The sequence below is a fragment of the Ambystoma mexicanum genome, chromosome 5p (assembly GCF_040938575.1).
Source record: "Ambystoma mexicanum isolate Mex_15411 chromosome 5p, UKY_AmexF1_1, whole genome shotgun sequence".
NCBI classification, from domain to species: Eukaryota; Metazoa; Chordata; class Amphibia; order Caudata; family Ambystomatidae; genus Ambystoma; species Ambystoma mexicanum.
In genome coordinates, this window is record NC_090930.1 from 1,107,493,288 (window position 1) to 1,107,514,515 (window position 21,228).

Consider the following 21,228-nt stretch of genomic DNA (forward strand, 5'->3'; position numbering starts at 1 on the left):
TTTAAAGAAGATGACCCCGCAGACTCATTTTCATTCTCTAAAAGTGCTGGAACAGAAGACACCTGATTGGTATCGGATACTTTGCTCTGATTACTCAATAATACAAGGCTATCTAGAGGTTCATATACCAAAGACGCTATTTTGGCCAATTTGGTTTGGTTTGCTTTAAGCAACAGCACATCACGATATTTGTTGGCTATGGCTTTCCGCGCCAATGTTGTAGCTGATGTAGGTTTTGATAAGGCCTGTATGAATTGTCTGGTTCCAGAGATATTAGAATTTGGAATAGATTTAACATTTTTAGATTTTTTCAATGCTTTCATTATCGGTATTTGTGCATTCTTGCTTTTCTTGTCAAATATGAGGTACGTGGCTCCTTTATTACATGGCACAGTTTCCTCTATAATTTCAACATCCTGACTTTGTAGACCATTTTCACTAGAAGAAGTGGTCGGAATTTCCATATTTTTAGTTTTTGCCTTCTTTTTTTTTTAACATTGCAGACCAGGCACACATTTTTCCTCCACATCTTTTTTTGCTTCCTTCACAGGAATAATTACACCCTTTGTGTTCCCCTGCACTTTTTCGGTTACCTTATCAGCAATCTCATTGTTGTTCACAGATATTTTTTTCTTGCCTGCATCATGTTGCAGGACCAATTGTTGATTCTGTGAGCAATCAATTAATAATACATCAGACTTATCAACTTCCATTACCCCCCGGATTTCTGTGACAATTTTCTTCACATTTAAATCATCATCACTTTGATTATTACAGCAAATACAGGAAGGGTTAACATTGTTTTGACTCTGTAGTAATTTTACTAGCCACTTATGTTGCTCGTTCATTTTTGTGTCTAAAGTATCATATAATCGGGTTAGCGAGAATAACGCTGCATTCATTCTTTGAGGAGAGGTCTCTACACCTATGACAAATGTCCCCTGGGACGGCAGATTTTTTATACCGGGAGTGTATTGGTTGCGACGGGGAGTAGGTTGCGTAAAGGAGCAAGACAAGACAGATGACTCGTTTGCCGATGGCGAAAACATCATTGGTGATTTGGATAAATCATGAGTACTCTGACCATTTCACACTCTTGATTAGCCACCTCGCCGTTACTAAGGGCACTCACATCGCAACCATCACCATTCTTATTTGAATTATTCGCGATTGGAGTTACATTTGTCATGGCTTTATCAGGAAGTTCAGTTAGTACAACACTATCATCCTGTTTACTTGACACAGAGTCTATCGTTGGTTTTGAGGGTTTTGCCATATGTACCACTTCATTCACACCCCCTCTTCTTCCCAACTGTTCTTTAATTAGTGTCAACACGTAAGCAGCAATTAGAGAATCTGGCGGTGTATTTATCAAATCAACCACCACTCCACCCTTCCCCTGTTTGTCTAAGGGCTCAATGCATACTCCATTGGTAGAGAGGGTTAATTGAGACTTCTCAAGGCCCCCCCTCATTTTTGCTCCAAGCTCGCAAAAGTTTCGTATACCAGCAAGGGGCGAGCAGGAGAGTATATTTGAGGCAGATTTACAGGCGCGTACTAACTGAATGGAGCGCGAAGAAGATTTCGGGTCTGAATTGCCTCAGCCACACAAGCCATGATTTTACCTTGGGCCGGCATTCCTGTTTTTAACGTTAGCACCATTATGGAACCACCAAGGTTTGTTATTTTTGCTTAACAAAATCAATGATCTGCCACAGGCGGCAGCTCGACATGTCTGACAATGAGTCGAAATCTCTTCTAGCGGACAAGAAAGAGATTCACAAGACAACACTTCCACGTACATGAGCAGCAATCGTTCTTAAATACAATTATAAACACTCCTTGTTTGTTTTTACTCAAAAGTTGCACTGACTTTTCCTTGCTGACCTCGTTCAGTGCAGGAGTTATTTTACAAACTTGCAACAATATACTATATTTACCTGCAAGTAAATATCTTTCTCAAACAACAGGAGGCTTACCACAGCCAAGAAATTCTTACTCACCGCCCACAGCCCTCTGCCAGCTGACAGCACTTACACCAGCACTTCCACCAAATGCGCGCACGCCAAATGCGCGCGCTCGTCAGTTTTTATGGTGTTCTGGGAAAAGTGGGCATGACTAGTATAACGCTTGAAATGCAAAATATTCTGTTTCCACTAAAAACGGACGATAGTCCTCCTCCACAGCCGACAGCACTTCCACCAGCACTTCCACCAAATGCACGCATTTCAAGGTGAACGGCCCAGAGCTCAGGAGAGTGATTGCAGGCAACAGCCTTGTCCTTTGTCCAGAGACTCTCAGGCACTTCTGGTATCGCCCTCTGTTCCCTGGGAGATGGTTAGGGGAGTGACCTTGCTTCCCTCTTGGAACTCCTGGCCTTCCTTCACTGTGCGTTCAGCTTGGGTCAAAATTAGTCCTTCTTCTTACTCCTTGCGAAGTCTTCAGATGATCTGTCAAGCGAGGGGTTCAGCCCTCTTTTAAAGCCAAATGGGCCCCAGTGATTGGTGTAAGCTAAGCTTACCTTAATGAACCAATCCTGGGTCCCGACCAACAATCTTCTGTTATGCATGAGGTCAGGACCAGAGTGCTCTGCAACAGGACAGACAAGGGTGTGACAACATATACCTAAATCCCACCCATCTTCCTGTCTGTTGTAAGTCAAAGTGTCTCTCTGGTTAACTGAGCCCTCTGTGACTCTTGGTTAAAGCGCAGGTTTTCCCTTGAAGTATGTGCTGGGAGCAGACTTCCTGTCTCCCCCAAACCACATACTTCTCCCCTCTGAAAGGGGTCGGCTCTGCAGGGGTTTGCCTAGAGTACAAAAAGGGCCCAGCATGCATTTCACTGCCTTTCACAGAGACGGGTGGGAACTAGCTTCAAGCTGACTAATTTCACACCAAAGGAGTGTTAGTCCCACCTTCCTGTTGTCTCTCTGGCAACCAAGCCCACTTGGCAGGCTTGCCTTAATTATCTCTCATTAGTATGCACTGTCACCAGCCGGAGAACAAAGGAATGCTGATCCATGGAGCCTTTGATATTTTAATTAGGCTGCTCATGGCTGGAGAAAGGTGTGACTTCCCCCTTCTTGGAATGCTTTGATGTACCCAGGGCTGTCACATTCCATGTGAATATGACAGGAAAGACTGCACATGTAAGCTGTCTTCCCGGAGTACATGTGACTATGTGTTTGGTGCGGGAATCAGATGAAATGGGTGCGGAATGGCCGCACTCATTTCTCAGAGGTTGTTCTCCCATCATTTATTTTCACTTATCAAAAAATAAAAAAGCCCAGGTGAGTACACTCTCCCTGTGCGGATGGCCGAATTCCTCACCTTACCTTCTTTAAATAACTCAACTAAGAAATGTACTACCTCTACAGGTGGGGCAGAAACGAGATTGATGTGTTGAGTCATGCACCAGCTTACCCACCAGCCCCATGCTGAGGAGTAGCCAGACCTGGAGGAGGCTGCCCATGAGCCCTTGATGACACACAAAGCGTCCTGCGAAAGTCCTCGAAAGCACCAGGAAGAGTTTAAATCTTACAGTCCATAAGGTAGAGATGCCTCTGAAGGACCAGATCATGAGGGTGATCCGCTGGGCCTGTTATGAGAAGAGGGTAAAGAGAAAGAAGACGAGAAACATCAACTGCTAATTCTAAAAGGGCAGGATACCACACCGGAGAGGGCCAAAAGGGTATTACTATTATCAGCATTGCACCATGCCTGCACACTTTCACTAGAACCCGCACTATCATGGCGACAGGGATAAAGGCGTAAAACATGACGTCCGCCCAGTTATGAAGGAACGCGTCAGTTGCCAAAACGCTGGGGTCCGGCCTCCAACTATAAAGTGAGGCACATGGCAATTGAGCCTCTAACATATAGTCACTCCTGTCCTGCAGGTGCTGGACCCTGGAAGGTATTCTGCCTTTAACAGAATGTTTCTGTCCAGGGTCTAATGCCAAAAATCCCTCTCCAGGTCTGCCAGAGCCTTGGAGCTAGTACATCACAGAAGGTTGATATAACAGACTGCCGAAATATTGCCGATCCGAAGGAGTACACAGCAATTCTGCTGATCTTTGAGTAGATTCTTGACTGCAAATGAACGCGCTAACTATTCCAGACCATTGATATGTAGACATTTCTCCTGATCTGACTACTTTCCCCCAGGGGACACCTGTCCTATCGGCCCCCCTAGCCTCCCCTGCTGGCATCCAATTCCAGAATGACATCTGGAGATGGACTAAAAATCGCCCTTCCATTACAGGCGTCCATGTGTTTGAGCCACCAAAGGAGTTCTGTCCTGGCTTCTGGAGACAGGTCTATTAGTTGAGAGTAAGAAATATTCTTGCGCAGATGTCTGGCTGTCAGACATTGCAAAGCCCTGTAATGAAGTGGGGCTGGGAATATAGCGTGAATGGAGGCTGAAAGCATCCCCACTACCCTGGCCAAGTGTCTGAGGGAGATTGTCCTCTTCTTTAGAAGAAGGCGAGATCTCTTTGCGGATCCTGCCCAGCTTGCTGTCCGGAAGCAGGAGGATGCACTGCTTGGAATCTATACTGAAGCCCAGAAATTGGATACATTGCGTAGGCTGAAAAATAGATTTCTTTGCATTTATGACAAAACCCAGTGCTTGCAAGAGACAAACTGTTGTCACCAGATGCTTCTGAAGAGTCTGAAAACCCTGAGCCATAAGGAGCATTTTGGCCAGATAGAGGATCACTCTGATCCTTTTGGACCTGAGATGAGCCATTACCGTCTGCATGATCTTGGTGAAACGGGAGGGATGCAAATTGCCAAGTGCAAGACCTCCACTGGAACTGGAAAAATGCCTGGTGTCGACGGCACACTGGGACTACTAAATAGGCATCCTTGAGATCTATCTTGACTATACAATACGTAGGGAGAGGTGCATCCCTGGGGACGTGAATGCCCTCTTTCTTGAAATGTTGGTAAACCACAAAGAAATTGATGGCCCTTAAGTTTATGACAGGCCGGAACCCCTCCTCTGGTTTTGGGAACCAAGAAAATCGTGCTCAGGAATTGGGAGGCAGTGAAGGTAGCCGGGACCACCGCGCCCTTGTGAATGAGGTCTTGGACCTCTGTATCAACAGCTTTCTGCTTGGCCCTGTTGACGGAGAGGGAAACCAAGCATTCTAACTGGCATGGAGGAGAGTAGAACTCTCTCTGAAAACCTCTCACTGTCTGGAGAACCCAGGGGTCTGACATGAGCGCCTCCATTGCTGAACAAACCTGGCCAACCTTCCCCCCAAACCTTTGCAGGAAGAAACATTTAAAATATGAGGCATTACCTGGAGCTGTCCTTGCTCTACCGCTGCCTCTGCCGGCACGTCTTCTCCATTGGTACCCCCTCGGGCGATAGAATGCAGCCTTTGCAACGAGGGCTCAGGGTCAGACTGAGGATGAAAGGACACCATTTTATTTATAAATCAAATGCAGAGGCCAGTGTAGAACTGAGTTCTTGTAGAGCAGAATCTATAGCATCCTGGATTACTCTTGTCACCAATACTGGGGCAAACAAAGAGCTTCGGTATGCCCTTGGTGACAAGTAGCAGACTCGGGCATAAGAAATACAAAAACCAAAGAGAGGTAGAGCTGCTACTGACCAGGTTTGTCCACAGTATTTGTCATTAAATGAAACAACTGTATCATGATATTTGGAGTCCTGGTGTTGTAGGTACTAATAGGTGAGATCTCTGAGTTTGTGACCCATGGGATTGTCCAGAAAGAAAAAGAGGGTTGAACAAGGAAACTCACATACAACAATGATTGTGAATAAACGTGATTTGTATTAAAATTATAAACATTCAAAAAAGAAAAAGAAAACATTTATGAACAACTTACATATGACAAAATCTTATAGTTTTAGCATGAATAAATAATGAGATCAAAGATTAAAGTTTTGCTTCAGTACATAGGTAAATTTGAAGTCCTGACCATGTGACAAAATCCAATAGTCATGGCATAAGTAAATCAAAAATTAAAGTTTTGCTTCAGTACATGGGTAAATTTGGAGTACTGCCCATGCACCGTACGGGCTTTTTTAGTGCTTGCTAGATACAAAATATAATACATAGCCCGTAAGCGAGAGGTACACAAATGATTCTAGGTGTACGTCATGACCCATGTGTGACACATGTGGAGATCAACTTGTGTTCAATGAAATAGCTTATATTCAATAAAGCATCTCATATTACAGGTGCCAGCACTGGGGCAGACAGGGACACCTCCCCCGATCCCCTGGCAGGGACATAATCAGCTCCTAAGCCCTTTTCACTTTTCTTAGAAGGTCTAACTTGGATACTAGCATCGGCTGGCGAAGGACCCTCACCCGTTTTACTAGCCACCATCTTCTCTAAATCACCAGGCCCAAAATAAGAATGTGAAAACCCCCTCTTGGAACGGAGAAAAAAAAACGTGTGTGACAGAGGGAAAAACAACATCTCTGGTTTGTGAGTGCTTTAGAACAGTGCTACAACTGTGCAGTAAATAAGCCACAAAGAAAAAAATAAACAAATAAGCTGAGCAGGCTGTGTGGCAGTGTCTGTATCTGCGTAACAGCACTGACACCTGAGAGGTTTTGACTTGCCTTAAAGGCAACAGCACGTGAGGAACAAACCTCGCTTTTATGTACAGGCTAAGCCTGAAAGCCAAGCTGGCGGTGTATGGGCGGGCTTTCTTGCACTACCGGAAAACCACCTCACAGCTGCGTGCACTGGAACACAGAGAACGACCTTAATATGCCGTATTATGCCACTAGCCTAACAGGTGCGGCGGGCTCCTTCACACAGGAGTGCATCCCAAAAGGAGTGGAGCACCCGGCTGCAGCAACCCACATCTGGTTTGCGCGATGCCGGCGTAGACTTTACTATAAATGAGGGCGAAAACAGAATGAAACTCCCGTGGGTCCGCCAAGCTGAAAGAGCAGCTGCAAACGTGCAGGGTGCGAGGAGTGCCGTAAAAGCTGTTCAACACACACCCATGAAAACCTGTTAGCAAAGCAACAATAAAGGCTCTGAATGGAAAGGAAACCCAGTAACTGTGCAGTAATAAAAGAAACAAGCAACAGAGATCACATCTAATTAGGAAGTGACTTAACTCGTGGCGTCAGCCAAAAGAAACAGGATGTCATCTTAGAGGAAAGGACTAATGTGAGAAGGGGTCCATGCCTATTGGGTGCTTGCCAGGGCATGACCTGTCCTCCATTTTGGTTTGGGATGATCCTCTTAAGTTATGTTATGTTTTATGCGAAAGTTTGTTTCTTGTTTTTTGCTGCTGTGGTGTCAAGTAGTAAAGATAGATTTGCATAATATGAAGCCCCTGTATTGAAATAGAATTGGTATACAAGTGTTGCCTTCAAAAGCCCAGGTACTCACTGAATTTTTATGTTTTGTTTTTGTGGATATAATATAGCAGTTACCAGCGGTACCACATGATACACCAGCACATCCCTGTGTACCCTGGTGCTTAGGTTGCAACCCCTGGTTTAGAACTCAAAGGGGCAGTGCTGAAAACAGAAAGCAAGCTCAACTCTGGGAGAGCCATGGCACTTTCTGCAGTTCCCACCACTTGTCCCTACCCTATGCTCTTAGCAACTTCCTCATAGCTGCTGAAGGTCCAGGGGGGGAGAACTCCTACCCCACACCCAATGCCATGTCACCTAGATGTTAATGACATGGTGCAGGAGTGGGAAGTGGCAGGAGCAGCAGCTGCAGCAGTGGGTCACACTGGAGTCAGGAGTCTGAAGCAGTGTCCCACATGGCTCCTGTATTGTGAGACATTTTTCAGGTATGAGATCTCAGGGTGGGAAGGAAGAAAATGTCAGGTCAATGAAAGCACAAGGTTAGCATATCCACATGTGTAAGGTAATAAGGTGCAATCTCACATTTCTAGGTTCTGCCATCAAATACCAAGTGCAGTCTCAAATGCCCAACTACTGCTATCCTATAGCACGGATAGCATAATAAGCCGGGTATAGTCTGAGTATAGCAATCATGTGTAAGTACAGTCTCACAGGATGACAATATCTAGCGTGTGAAGTATTACCTGACATAGGAGGACAGAATTTGAACATTTAAGGATGTACTTGTCATATGATTGCAGCTCATGGACATGTGAGGCTATACCTTACATGTGGTGAGGAAATAGACATATGAGACATAAATTGGATTATGGTGGTGGAACTGAAGCATTTGGGGCTGAACTAGTCATATGATGGCAGCTCCTGGACATGTAAAGTATTACCTTACAAATGGGGTCTATACTGGGCATATAATTATAACTGGTTATTTATAATGCGCTTAATACCAAGAGGTTTCTAAGCGCAGACCCGATGATCGAACCTGTGTTGCTCCGCATCATCTTGCTTCCAAGGCAAGAGTGTTGCCCCTGAGTTATCCTCCCGAGACAATCTCTAGCATAAAATGGCAGCACTGGGGCATTTGAGCCTTTACTTGGCATTGGATGGCAGAGTATGTGCATTTGCTACTGTGCCTTACATATGTTGTGTATACAAGGCATATGAAGCATTGTCTGGCAGTATATAGCAGCACCTGGGCATTTGAGGTGGAACTTATAATGCTGATAATAACATCACCTGGATATGTTTGGCTTTGTTTTACATATGGTGACTAAAACAGACATATATGCACTGACTGGCAAAACAGTCACTAAATGTAAAGCACAGCCGAACATGTCATTTTCTAGATATCATTGTGTGAGGGATGTCACTTGCACTATGTGAGGGGTCAGCAATGTGATACTCAAGACTTTGTTTAGTATTCTCAAGGTTCACATTTTATTTTAAACAGAAATAAACAATAAACCCTAACTAAACCTACTCTACCAGGAAATTCCCTACCTAGCCTACAATCAAAGGGAAACCCTCCTAGCATTCACAATACTAACCCTCACACTGAACAACATAAACATGTCAAGAAACATGAAAACAATATAAATGAAAGGTTACCAAACAACCAGTGTCTTGGATGACTTCTACTTGTTCTGGGCAGATCTTGTTCCCCCAGAAATGTCACGAAGTCAATTCTTCCAAGGAAAGTAAAAGTCTTGAAAATTTCAAAAGAAACAAAAAGTTCACACAAATAAAAATCCTCTGGTAGCAGTTTGCTTGATGAAACTATCCCCCTTTCCAAGTTCCACAAAGAAAACAACAGTACCAATGTGATTCCTGGATATCCTCTATCATGAAAAAGATCAACAAAGTTGAAGACAAAAGTACCACTTCTGCTAAACAACTCTTCTATTTGCAACTTCTGCAGCGTCTGCTATATACAGTTTTGTCAGGATGCTCCTGCCTTGGAATTGCTCTCTCTCCAGCAACTCCCTTGGAAAAATCTGTGAGAGGACGCTCATGTGCCCTACAGTTGACTTCTGCTGCATTCAATTACTACAGTTCTGACAATTGTATTTACAACTATGGTTCTGCTGCTCTGCTGCTACTGCAATTTGAAAGGTTAGGAAACTTCCACAAGACTTCCTTGACCTCTACAGGTTGGCAAGGCACTCTTCTCTCTTGTTCCACAAGAAAGGAAAGCCTCTTTGCCTTTCCTTCCACCTTGTAGTTACCAAATACAGTTATGCTGAACAAGTATACAGTCCCCTTTCCCAGCTTCCATGACACTGTTTATTGAGTGGTTATCCCAAGGTTGTAGTGCCACTCTTTCCAGCCTTGGCTAACATTTGTCACCCCTAGTGTTGGAAGTCTCTGAGGTAACACAGCTTTAACAATTCTTAAACAATAGTGTTCAGTTCTTAAATGAGCTGTATATGGTGAAATAGGGTTTGGTCTATTGGCTTGGGCTGTACTTGTTCTCTGCTCAGCTTTATAACTTCTCCTTCATTGTTTGGGATGTTACAAGAGATACATTTTATTAAAAAAATGAAATTAAGCACACCTAATTTCGTTTTATCTTTGAACTGCCACTTCAAAGTTACCTGTTCCCATCTTTCGGTCATCTTCTACCCTCCAAGGTACTTGGGGAAACAATGTTTCATGCACGACTTCTCAAGATATGAAAACTGTGCTTGTAACGCTTCGGGAGAGTCAATTAAGATTCAGTAGCTTTACCGGCATCGTTCTCTGTGTTAACAAGAGCCACGCGACCACTCAGCATCGAGTTATGCTTAACAATGGGAAAAGAAAGGCTTTTACAACACGCGGGTGCTTCAGCTTTGATAATTTCATTGCATGTTATATTTCCTGGGTTAATATGACTTTCCACTTCTATGAACAAGTTTTTCTCACTCAAATATGCATGCGAGTAATAAGAAAGTTGACTACTGTTTCTGGCAAGGTATTTTAGTTGATTTGGAGTATGGAATGTCACATTCCCGACTCCACAATCACTGCGACTGCAGGTTGCTTCTACTTCTTATCTTGGTTTCTTCAACTACTACTGCTGCAGACACTCTTGGGACCCACACCCCTCTGCTGCACAGGTGTTTCCGATCCAGGCTCATCAAAGGAGAGACTTAAACTCTCCAGTTTCCCTCTGCTTGCTTCTGCACGGGGGCCTCGGGCGGATCCACAACTGGCATTCACAGCAATTAGGCGCCCATGGAAAGACTGCTTGTTTCCTCCAGTCTCTTCCAATGCTGCCACAGCCAAACAGGATTTGTGAGCATAGGACCAACTCAGAGCCTGCAGGGGAAATCTGCCCTACCATTGCTCCAGCGTCCGTTCTCTGGTCCCACCTCCCTGTGAACTGCCAGCCTCATGCTCTGCTCCTTCTACTTCTGCCAGTGCCAACCTTCCAGCTCCCACTCCAGCTTCTTTATAATCGTGTTCCCTGCAGCAGTCTTTAATGTCACTCAGTTGAGTTAATTGATTTCAGGTACAAGCCCTTAGAACTAATTGCAGCCTGACCCTGCCAAGGCCAGTTAGGCTTGCCTGCCTGACTTGAGCTCCTGTATGCCTCTTCAGCCCTCTTCTTCACAGTACTCGAATGATCCTGGGACATGTAGTCCTTGGCAATATCTTTAGATTGCCATAAACCCATTAAAAGGGTGGGGTTACGGGGAAAGTTAAAAAGGGGTTCCTCCCATTCGTTCTGGTCTGATTCCCCCCATGTGATCCTCCTGTAGTGCACCACCCCCAGGGTCGGTATCGGAGAGCGCCTGTCTTCTCCTGGCCACATGAGAAGGGTCTTGCACCCGGTTTCTGGGGAGAATCCCATCAGATTCTCCACAACACCCACTGGCATTTTGCTGAACTGACTCCTCTGTTTCTTATCAAAAGCCAAGTAACTCGCACCATTGCCATTCCATGTGTAATTATTTGCACCATTGTCTAAGATATTGCCAGGTTAGCATAACATTGGCAGGTTCCATTAAGCCCAGGTAATATACATGGCGCGCGCGACTAGCAAGTGGGCTTCAAGTGGGCTGTTTGCTGTTTGGAGGACTGATCGAGGATTTAACACAGCCTGCCTTTCATATATTACACAAATCCTATGGAGAGCTAAGAAGCCACGCCCACTTTCTAACGATCGTCATAAAAAGCCCAGCACGCGCGCTCCTGCGCGCGCACGACTAGCAAGTGGGCTTCAAGTGGGCTGTTTGCTGTTTGGAGGACTGATCGAGGATTTAACACAGCCTGCCTTTCATATATTACATGAATCCTATGCAGAGCTAAGAAGCAAGTTAACACTACTTATCATATATAATGGACTAAGATGGACTTTTAAATTAATTTAGGGAAGTATATTATAATTATAGAGTACTAATATGATGTTTATTTGAATTTTTTATAGGCCACGCCCCCTTTCTAACGATCGTCATAAAAAGCCCAGGGCGCGCGCTCCTGCGCGCGCGACTAGCAAGTGGGCTTCAAGTGGGCTGTTTGCTGTTCGCTGCTCGTAGCGCAGTGGAGCAGTCCCATGAAAGCTGGGTGTAATATGTGCCTGATAAGAAACATATGTATGGGGAGATGCTAGGCGAAGTTAACTTACACAAAAATGGTCTCTACGCCCAACAAAGAGAAGTGGCACGATAAAACAGTAAGTAAAGTGGTAACAAGGCGAGCTAGCATGGCGCTGGCAACAGCACTCCAGCGCTCCTGCGCGCGCGCGACTAGCAAGTGGGCTTCAAGTGGGCTGTTTGCTGTTCGCTGCTCGTAGCGCAGTGGAGCAGTCCCATGAAAGCTGGGTGTAATATGTGCCTGATAAGAAACATATGAATGGGGAGATGCTAGGCGAAGTTAACTTACACAAAAATGGTCTCTACGCCCAACAAAGAGAAGCGGCACGATAAAACAGTAAGTAAAGTGGTAACAAGGCGAGCTAGCATGGCGCTGGCAACAGCAACGCCAATTCCAGTATCGTCCGATACGGACGAGGATGTGCTGGAGAGTGCCCAAACTGTTTCTGAAGATGGGGAAGAATTGTTTAATGTGGAAAGCACTATTCACTCGCAATGCTTGTTTGATGATGGTGTTAAACACGCTCTAATTGTAGATACTGGAATAGAGTTAAATGCGAATAAATCCTTTGCTGATACACCCTTGATCTTTAGCACAGGTGAAATCACTATGCTAAATTTGACGCAACACCTGAATACGATTCATGAAGAACACGATGATCTCGAAGCAAAGAGTAGTAGCCAAATCCTTAGTAAGGAAAAGGAATTAGGACAGGCAAGTACTCAAGGTATGATGTTTATTGAATTAAAAAAGCATTCGAGGTTACTGGATGAAATTGTTCTAGCTCTAAGAGCGCTGCCAGTACTGTGCAGATCTTTAATGTTGGAATGGCATGAAGGAGCATACAAAATGGATAACATAGACGCAAAGCATCAAACAGAACAGTGCGCGATAAGTGAAAATAATAAATGTCATGCGCAGGATAACGCGGAGGTAATTCAGGTGGAGGAAATAGCATCACATACTACAGAAAAAGATCCAGCAACTTCATCCGTCCCGACTGTCACCGGGGAAGTAGGAGGAGAGAGGAGCCTAAGTATAAATAATACCAAAACCTGTGTTAATGCGGGGTCATCCAAAAATAAGGAAAAAAAAATAATAATAATAACAAAGGAAAAAAAAAAATGGCGCCAAGGGTGGGGGACCCAACATTTCGTCACGCAAATTTATGCGAGGAGTAGACCTGCATAATGAATTAGCAGATTTTCAGTCTGAAAGGGATAGGTCTGTACATGAAGATACTCGAAGCACAGTTAAGACCCCTAAACAAAAAACAAATAGGATTCTCCCTGGCTTGGCTCCTGAGTCTTGTAACACCGAAAATGAATACATTGAAGGGACTTCAAAGCTCTCAGAGGCTCTAAAACACAAAGATGTCTCTGATAGAATTGACAAAAATCTACGTATCCTTGAAAGAGGTGTAGCAGACATTTTTGACATCTTTAAAAATACCGAAGTAATCTCAAGGGAAAACACGCCCACATCGGCATGTACCATCATGAAAAACAAAAGTAATAAGATAAGTGACCAGTCCTCACTGTGCAGAGACGATCTGATTACAAAAAGGGCTGAAAACAATGGGGAATATGGCATACAGAACTATGTCCCAGCAGACAAAACTGATGGGGATAACCAACACAATGAGATGCCATATTTAGGAAACAACTTACCCGCTTCAAATAATATGACAGATAAAAGTGAGAATGATAATCTTAAGAACATGTCTGTGCAGGATCTAAATATGGCCATAGACAGGATAATTGCACAAAGGCTTACTTTAGTCACGGATTGTTCCAACTTAAATGGAAGTGCGAAAGAGAACGCACCAAAATCGAATCAATCCTTTAATGCTCAGAATTCGACTGCGATAAAAAACCCCTTATAGGTTAACAATCGTGCATTGGAAGAGAAAGAATCTAGAGAGTCTGACAAATCAGTAGACCACTATATAAACCACCAGGAAAATTTTAGGGATCCAGTGTTTCCAAATGAGCCAAGTTTAATATTGTATTATGTATTTGATGAAGGGGGACCCAGATCTTTGAACAGATCTTGCATTTTAAACTTGTTTGAAGACATTCCAGAATTAAGATTGATTTCCTCAACGGACATACAACTAGTGGACTTCATGCACAAAATAAGATATGACTATGTGCGGCTGATTATTAACTCGCCACTGGTTAGAGCGCTGATTCTAAAAGAGGCAGGCTCTCTGCAAAAAAAAGGTTATGATGTTATGACCTATACACACAGAGAATCGAAAAAACCAGATAACCTTAGACCCAAAAACGGGACACAATATGAAGACAGATATTCGGCTGAAAGGTCTGTTCAAGGTGAAGGGTATGCAGTTGTGAATGAAGCCAGGCCATGCCTTAAAGATATGAAAGAGTGGAGAACCCTGGCCTCTTCTCTGAGAGAATAATTAGAAATGATAAAATCAACCCAGAAACCGATTTAGTAAAGGTTCTTTCTTCCGACTTGTATCCTGGAATACAAGGGGACATAAACAGTTATTAAAAAACGAGGAAGATTGCATCAAGTTGAAAGAGTTTGATTTTATTATGTTGCAGGAGACATGGGCCTTAAGTGATTTATATTTAGACGGATATACCATAAAGGGATTACCAGCTAAAAAAGACTGATTAGGTAGACCTAGTGGTGGGCTCATGATTGCATACAAAACAGATGGTAACATAGTTTTCGAATGCTGTAATATGGTGCTAGATTGTGCGATATTAGCCGGTTTTGTTTTATGCGCCAAAGAGTCGAGATTTCATATTTTACTATGTAACATATACTGGAATGCCTGCTCTAAGCAAAATGAACAATTGGATGATTTGTTTGAAAGCTTACACGTGGTGTTGGATAATTGGCTGGAAATCCACCCTCTCGGCTTTATTGTATTGGGTGGAGATTTGAATGCAGATTGTGAAGTATCTAAACGAGAATTATTGGTGCACAGTATGGGTTTGAGTATTGGTCAGGAGAAAAAGAACAGAGGTAGTCAATGGCTTAACTTTGCCAAAAGTAGGAACCTGATGTTAGTATTTAATAATAAGCATATGTGGCATGCTCGGGGTAAGAGCTCCATAATTGATTACATATTCACAAGTGCGCAAGAAATACTGAGTTGCAGTAATTTAGTGGTTATACCCTCTGTAGGAAGTGATCATGCAATGTTGTGTATAGATCTGCCATGGGCAAAAAATCAAGACAACGATGTATACTTCCCTATTCAGATCAGCACTAGCAATGATGGTAAGTGCATAAGGTGGTCCGAACACAATATGAATATATTTAATGGAATGTTGTCACAAGAGTATGCATACTGAAATGTGCCAATTATTCTGTGGAATTGTACGCTGAATACATAGAAGGCACTATAGACCGAAGTAAAATTCTTAATAATGCTTCACAGGGGGTACAAAAACATCATAAACATTCCTTTAGCGAGGCGGTAAAAATAAAGAAAAAGACTCTTAGACAGGCTATTAGAGAAATCCAAAAGGTCTCAGGGAGATCGTCTGAGGGAATAGCGAGGATCAAGGTATGCAAACAGAACTATAAAAATTGGCATAAAAGCATCAAGGCCAATATTAATCAAGATGATGGGGAACAAATGCTGAAAACCATGAATACATCTAATCCACATAAATATTGGTCCATTATTAACAAGGACAAAGGTGTTGAACACCAGTTGCAAATGAACCCAATCGATGCTAAAACATGGCAGGGGCACTTCAGTTTAATTTACTCTAACTCTACTGTGGCTTGGAAAAATGATAAGGGGACTGATGATTGTTGGCTCTTGGATACTACAGAATTAAATATCCTGAACCATATTAAAAAATCTATGAGTACTTCCACACCAGGTCCGAATTCGTTGTCATTTGCTAACCTGAAGAATGATCCTCTCATATGGGCAAAACTAATGACAGTATTGTTTCAGGATATATGTCATAAAAAAAAATCCCAGAGGCATGGAAAATGTCTTACGTCTTACTGATATATAAAAAAGGGGATAGGATGTGCCCACACAATTATAGACCTATCACCCTTCTGAACATCGAATCTAAAATATTCACATCCATGGTGTTAGAAAAACTAAATAACTGGATTAATGACAAAGCGGTTTTAGATGTGAGACAGATTGGGTTTAGAAGAAGTATTGGTACAGATGCAGGGGGGCTCTTACTACATCATTTGTTGAACTCGGTGAAAGGCAAAAGGTCTGAGAATCTTTATGTAGCATAAATGGACTTGACGTCAGCCTTTGACCTAGTGGATAGGCCCACTTTGTGGAAACCCTAATGTCACTGGGGATCGACAATGGACTACTAAATATTATCATCAACCTATACTCAGATACAGTGATGAAGGTCAGGTTAAATAACAAGGGATTACTAACTGACATCATAAACACCTCAAATGGACTAAAACAAGGCTGCAGGCTCGCAGCCACTTTATTCAACCTATATGTGACTGAAGCTGGGAAAAAACTAAATAAGAGTGGACTGATTGGTCTAAAGATAGGTGGTCTTATGATACGATGGATCACCTATGCTGATGATTTTCTGCTGATCGATGGCTCCAAAATAGGGCTACAAAGACTAATAAATGACTTCGGCGAATACATCTCAGAACGAAAACTAAAAATTAACCCAAGTAAAACAGTCATCTTTCATGTAGGGTGTAACAAGGAGAAATACTCGTGGCAGTGCGGTGGTATGGAAATAAAAAGCCAATCGCTATTAAGATTCCTGGGATATGTTGTACATAAATCCTATTCGAATGAGATAGCAAAAAAGACACTGTTACTGAAAGCAAAAAAAGCCCTGTTCCAAATTAAAGCAGTAGAAAGAAGATTCGGGAAATTTACCATAGTACCGTGTATACAATTCTATAGGCTGAAAATTATTCCAATACTAACTTATGGGATGGAATTCCTACCGGATTCTATGGTAAACTTCTTGAAACAGGTCGAAGCTACAATATGGCGCAAAATATTATTCTTTATACCCACGTGCGTACCATTTGAGATTATTCGGTATGAGTTGGGCTTAACTTCTTTGGCCTGCATCATGAAGATAAAAAAACTTGCTCTGATGAGAAAATGTCTTACGGCAAAAAATGATTCCCTGTACTGTTATATGCACGTAGATAAGAAGAGCAAATTTATAATGGCCTTAAATGAGTCATGTCTCAAAACGCTGGTAGGTGTGGGTATGTCATTTCAAACATTGATAAGCAAACCAGCAAAAGTAAAAGAAACAGTAAAAGCGTTTGACTGGGTAGAGAACAATATCATACTGTTGAATTGGAAATGATATGCACACGTGGTATCTTTTTGGAAATGGTGTCCAAAGCCAGAGAATTATCTCTTAAAATACCCCTCCAAGTCGTTTAGAAACAGGATGATGCGCTTTCATTTTAATGTTATGAACTGTAACAAAATACTTGTAATAAGAGTTTTAAATGCTATGGGCTGTACTGGATGCAGATTTTGCAAAAACACAAAGATGTAAGAATCACTGTTACATCTGTTGTTGGAATGTACCGATTTAAATGTATCAAGAATTGAATACTTCTCCAGATTTGTAAGGGATATTTCGCACGTTAACAGAGAGAAATTATGGCATGATATGCTACATGGCAGCTCAATAGCATTGAATTTGAAAGTGTTGTCATTTTTAAATACCATATGTTCACTAGAATGAACTATAGGATGGAGCAACTGCTTAGCTGGATCTTAATTAGTATTCAATATTTTGTAAAAAAATAAAAATAAAAAAAAAGTAGTATCTAAATGAGGAACTGTATGATCTGTAAATAATTGATACCACAAAAGCATTTTAAGTGAAGATCTGTTTGTATAGTGTGATTTGTTAAGGTTTTAGTGATTAGAAGTATGTGAATTTTTGTGAAAAATTTTAGTGGTTGTAAATATGCAAACTTTTGTAAGTAAATACTTTTGAAATTTTGTATGAAAATGCTGTAAATTGGGAAAGGTTTATATAAACCAAACAATAAAAGAATAATAATAATAATAATATACATGGAGGATTCCATTAGTTACAGTTAGGAACGCTGTGCCAGCGTTTTTTATTATTATCAATTAGCACTAGTAAACCTGATACCCTTATGTAAAGTTGGTGCAGGAGTGCAAGATACCAATATGCCCATTTGACAAAAGAGTTCCATATTCCTTACTGTTTTCCTCATGGTGAGTTCACATTCTATTATACCCAGTTGGCACTGTACAGCCAGAATCTAGCATTCTCTTTTAGCACAGTAAGTTAAAATTCCACTATATATATATTTTTTATTGTAACATTTAGTTTATACAAACTTTAATCACAAATGTCCATTATTTACATCTCATATTTAATTGGCATGGTATGACCAGAATCCATTGACCCATCTAGCACAGCAAGGTCTGATTCCATCATGATCCTTTAGTCCAGCTGTGCCATATTCCATTACTTCCAGTTAGCAAAGAAGAACCAAATTCCATTATTTTCCAATGACCACATTAAGGGCAGATTCCATTATTGTATTGTATTGTCGTAGTCATTTATACAGCACCTTTTCCCATTTGTATGGCCTCAAAGTGCTTTATGGTAGGAACGTCCTCGGGATCAAAGTTCAGGTATGGGAAAGTCATAAGTGGAGACTTAAGATGCGAGTGTGCATTTGGCCAAGATTAGCAGTTAGGAGGGCTGGCTAGGCTCCAGTAAGCAACCCAAGAGGTCAGGCACGTGGGCGGGTGCTGAGGGAGGTCACAACAGAGCACTAGTGCAGGAGACTCGATATGTACTGAGCTAGACCAAAATGTTTCATAGGTTATTCCATATTCTAATGGCAGAGGTGTTGAGGCAAGTCTGGTGTTTCAGTGCAAAGTGGTTATGTAACCAGATAGACCAAATTTGTCATAGTCGTAGCTGTATTCTAGAGTGCATGGATGGATAGTCATGCCTATGGCAGATGTGCACTAAAGTGGTGCTTTTATACATACCTTAAGCTCAGATGGAGCTTATCTTTGATGTCGCTGTGTCATCCAATCTTCTGTGGGGAAGCAAAAGCCAGCTACATTTGTAGACCTTTCTAGGCACTATGGACATGCTACCCTTAAGTCTACCAAGTGCAATAGACTGGTTGTCCTAGTGTCATGTATTTTCTATGTCTGCCCATGTTAGCCATGCTTAATTTGACATGCGGCTTGAGTCGCAAACCTGGCCGTTCTTGCTAAATGTACAGTGCGATGTAAACTCATACATATTTAGTAAAATGCAAGCCACAAGATTTTCTTGTTCATGTTGCGATGAAATAAAGTTGTGTTTTGTCTAGTAGTCTGGGTTGCGGACCCATGACCTCGAGCTGGGTACATCAAACTCAGCTTATGTAAACATTGCAGTTATTTGCTATGTAGGCCCTCTCTGGGAAGGAGGCCAATCTACTCACAAAGCACAAAACATAGATAACTGTAAACACTGCAAACTACAAAAGGCAGGCCTTCCGTAGTTTTATTCTGTAGTTTTAAACGGGATTCTGTTGTTCGCTAGCTCATGGTTGGAACAATTCCTAGGGCCATGTCCTTGGCTATGTTGTGCACGAGAAAGGTGCTGTCAGCTAAAATTCAATCATTGGCACAATCCCTGATTGTCGTTGAAGGACCAAGACAAGTCCTTGGTTATTCTTTGCACGAGAAAAGTGCAGTCAGCTAAAATACCACTGTAGGCACACTACCGAGTGGCCGTTGAAGGACAGGGCACAGTAGGGCCTGGAAGGCATGAAATAGGGACAGCCGAGAGGGTATATAACCAAGTAAGTGCAGTCCCTGCAAAATGCTGTTCGGGGTGACGCAGCTGGCAGGTAGGCGAGTACAGACGCAGATGGCTGTAAGGAAAAAAAGAGCAGCAAGTCTTACCCAGATGTGAAGGGGTCATCCCATTCCTAATTCTTTTACTGGATTTTTGAAGCCCCAAACTGGGTTCTGGCTATTTTGAATAATAGTTTTAGCAGAACTTGATTTCATTTGAGCTGCTTTTTGAGCTGCTTGGTGAATGATTCTTGCTTTCTCCCCCAAGGCACTTCAGCTCAAAGCCTAAGAGCAGACACCTTATTCTGGATAGGCTATATGCTGGTACCAGTAGGTCCAATGGACATTTAATACCTTTTGAATAATGTAATCCTATTATACATTTTCAATGAAAAGCCCATAGGGCAGCAATAGGTGTTTTAGGAATTGTGGATTTTTCCAGGCATCCAGTTTTTCTGCAGCCCTCTTCAACTCCCTACCTTCTACCTTTAGTAAGTACGAGGAGGCCTTTTTACACTGCATTTAATATCACATTGAGAAAGGTATTGAGGTACTGATTGAGGCAGATGCCTCGATGAGATTGCCCATCATGATTTGGTGGGGCAGGTGCTAGATTGACTAGCATGATGTGTGAGATTGCTTATCACGACCTGGTGAGTCAGGTAGTTGATTTTTAAGGTGACTTTGATTTCTTGGAGAAGGTTGATCAGTCTTAGTCAGGATCTGAGATACAGTGATGATAATAATGGTAATGTTTCTTTATTACACATTTCTCATAATGTATTTTTTACATGACAGTGTCAGACACATTCATTGAGCGTTCTTTACTGAGTGTTATCAGATGACATTGAACATGAATATTAAGATGAATATTAAGTGTGGGGTATCTATTTCAACACATGTGTACTTATGTGTTATACAAGGTACTTGTCTTTTAATAGACACCAAGGGTTAATGGATGGTGTGAGCAGTGAACTATCATTATAAATATGTGACATTGGTAAACCGCTCCTGTATTGGAAATTGAGGGCAGCCACGTACTGCAGGGGTTGTTGCCTGCTCTCATTACTATTGCACTGTGACAGGTGCATGCTTTTCCTTATCCCTACTCCTAACACAGCCCCTGCTGGGGTGGTCATGGTCACATCCCTAGGGGTGGAGGCAAGGCTCTGGAGGATGAAGTGATAAAAATCATGTCACTAGAACATGTTCTAGGTGGGACAAACAGGCTACCATAGAAACTAGGCTAAGGGGATTTTCTGAGTGCAATAGGCAGGTTACCTCCATATCTTCCACATTCTACAAAAACTAACCAAAACAGTATAATAAGCGCCATATCGAGGATACCTGAATGTAACCACTGTGAGCTACAATGGCTAACTTTTTTTTTTTTTTTAAACTTTTATTTTTGCTGACAGAGGCAGATAACATACACACTTACATCGGGACAA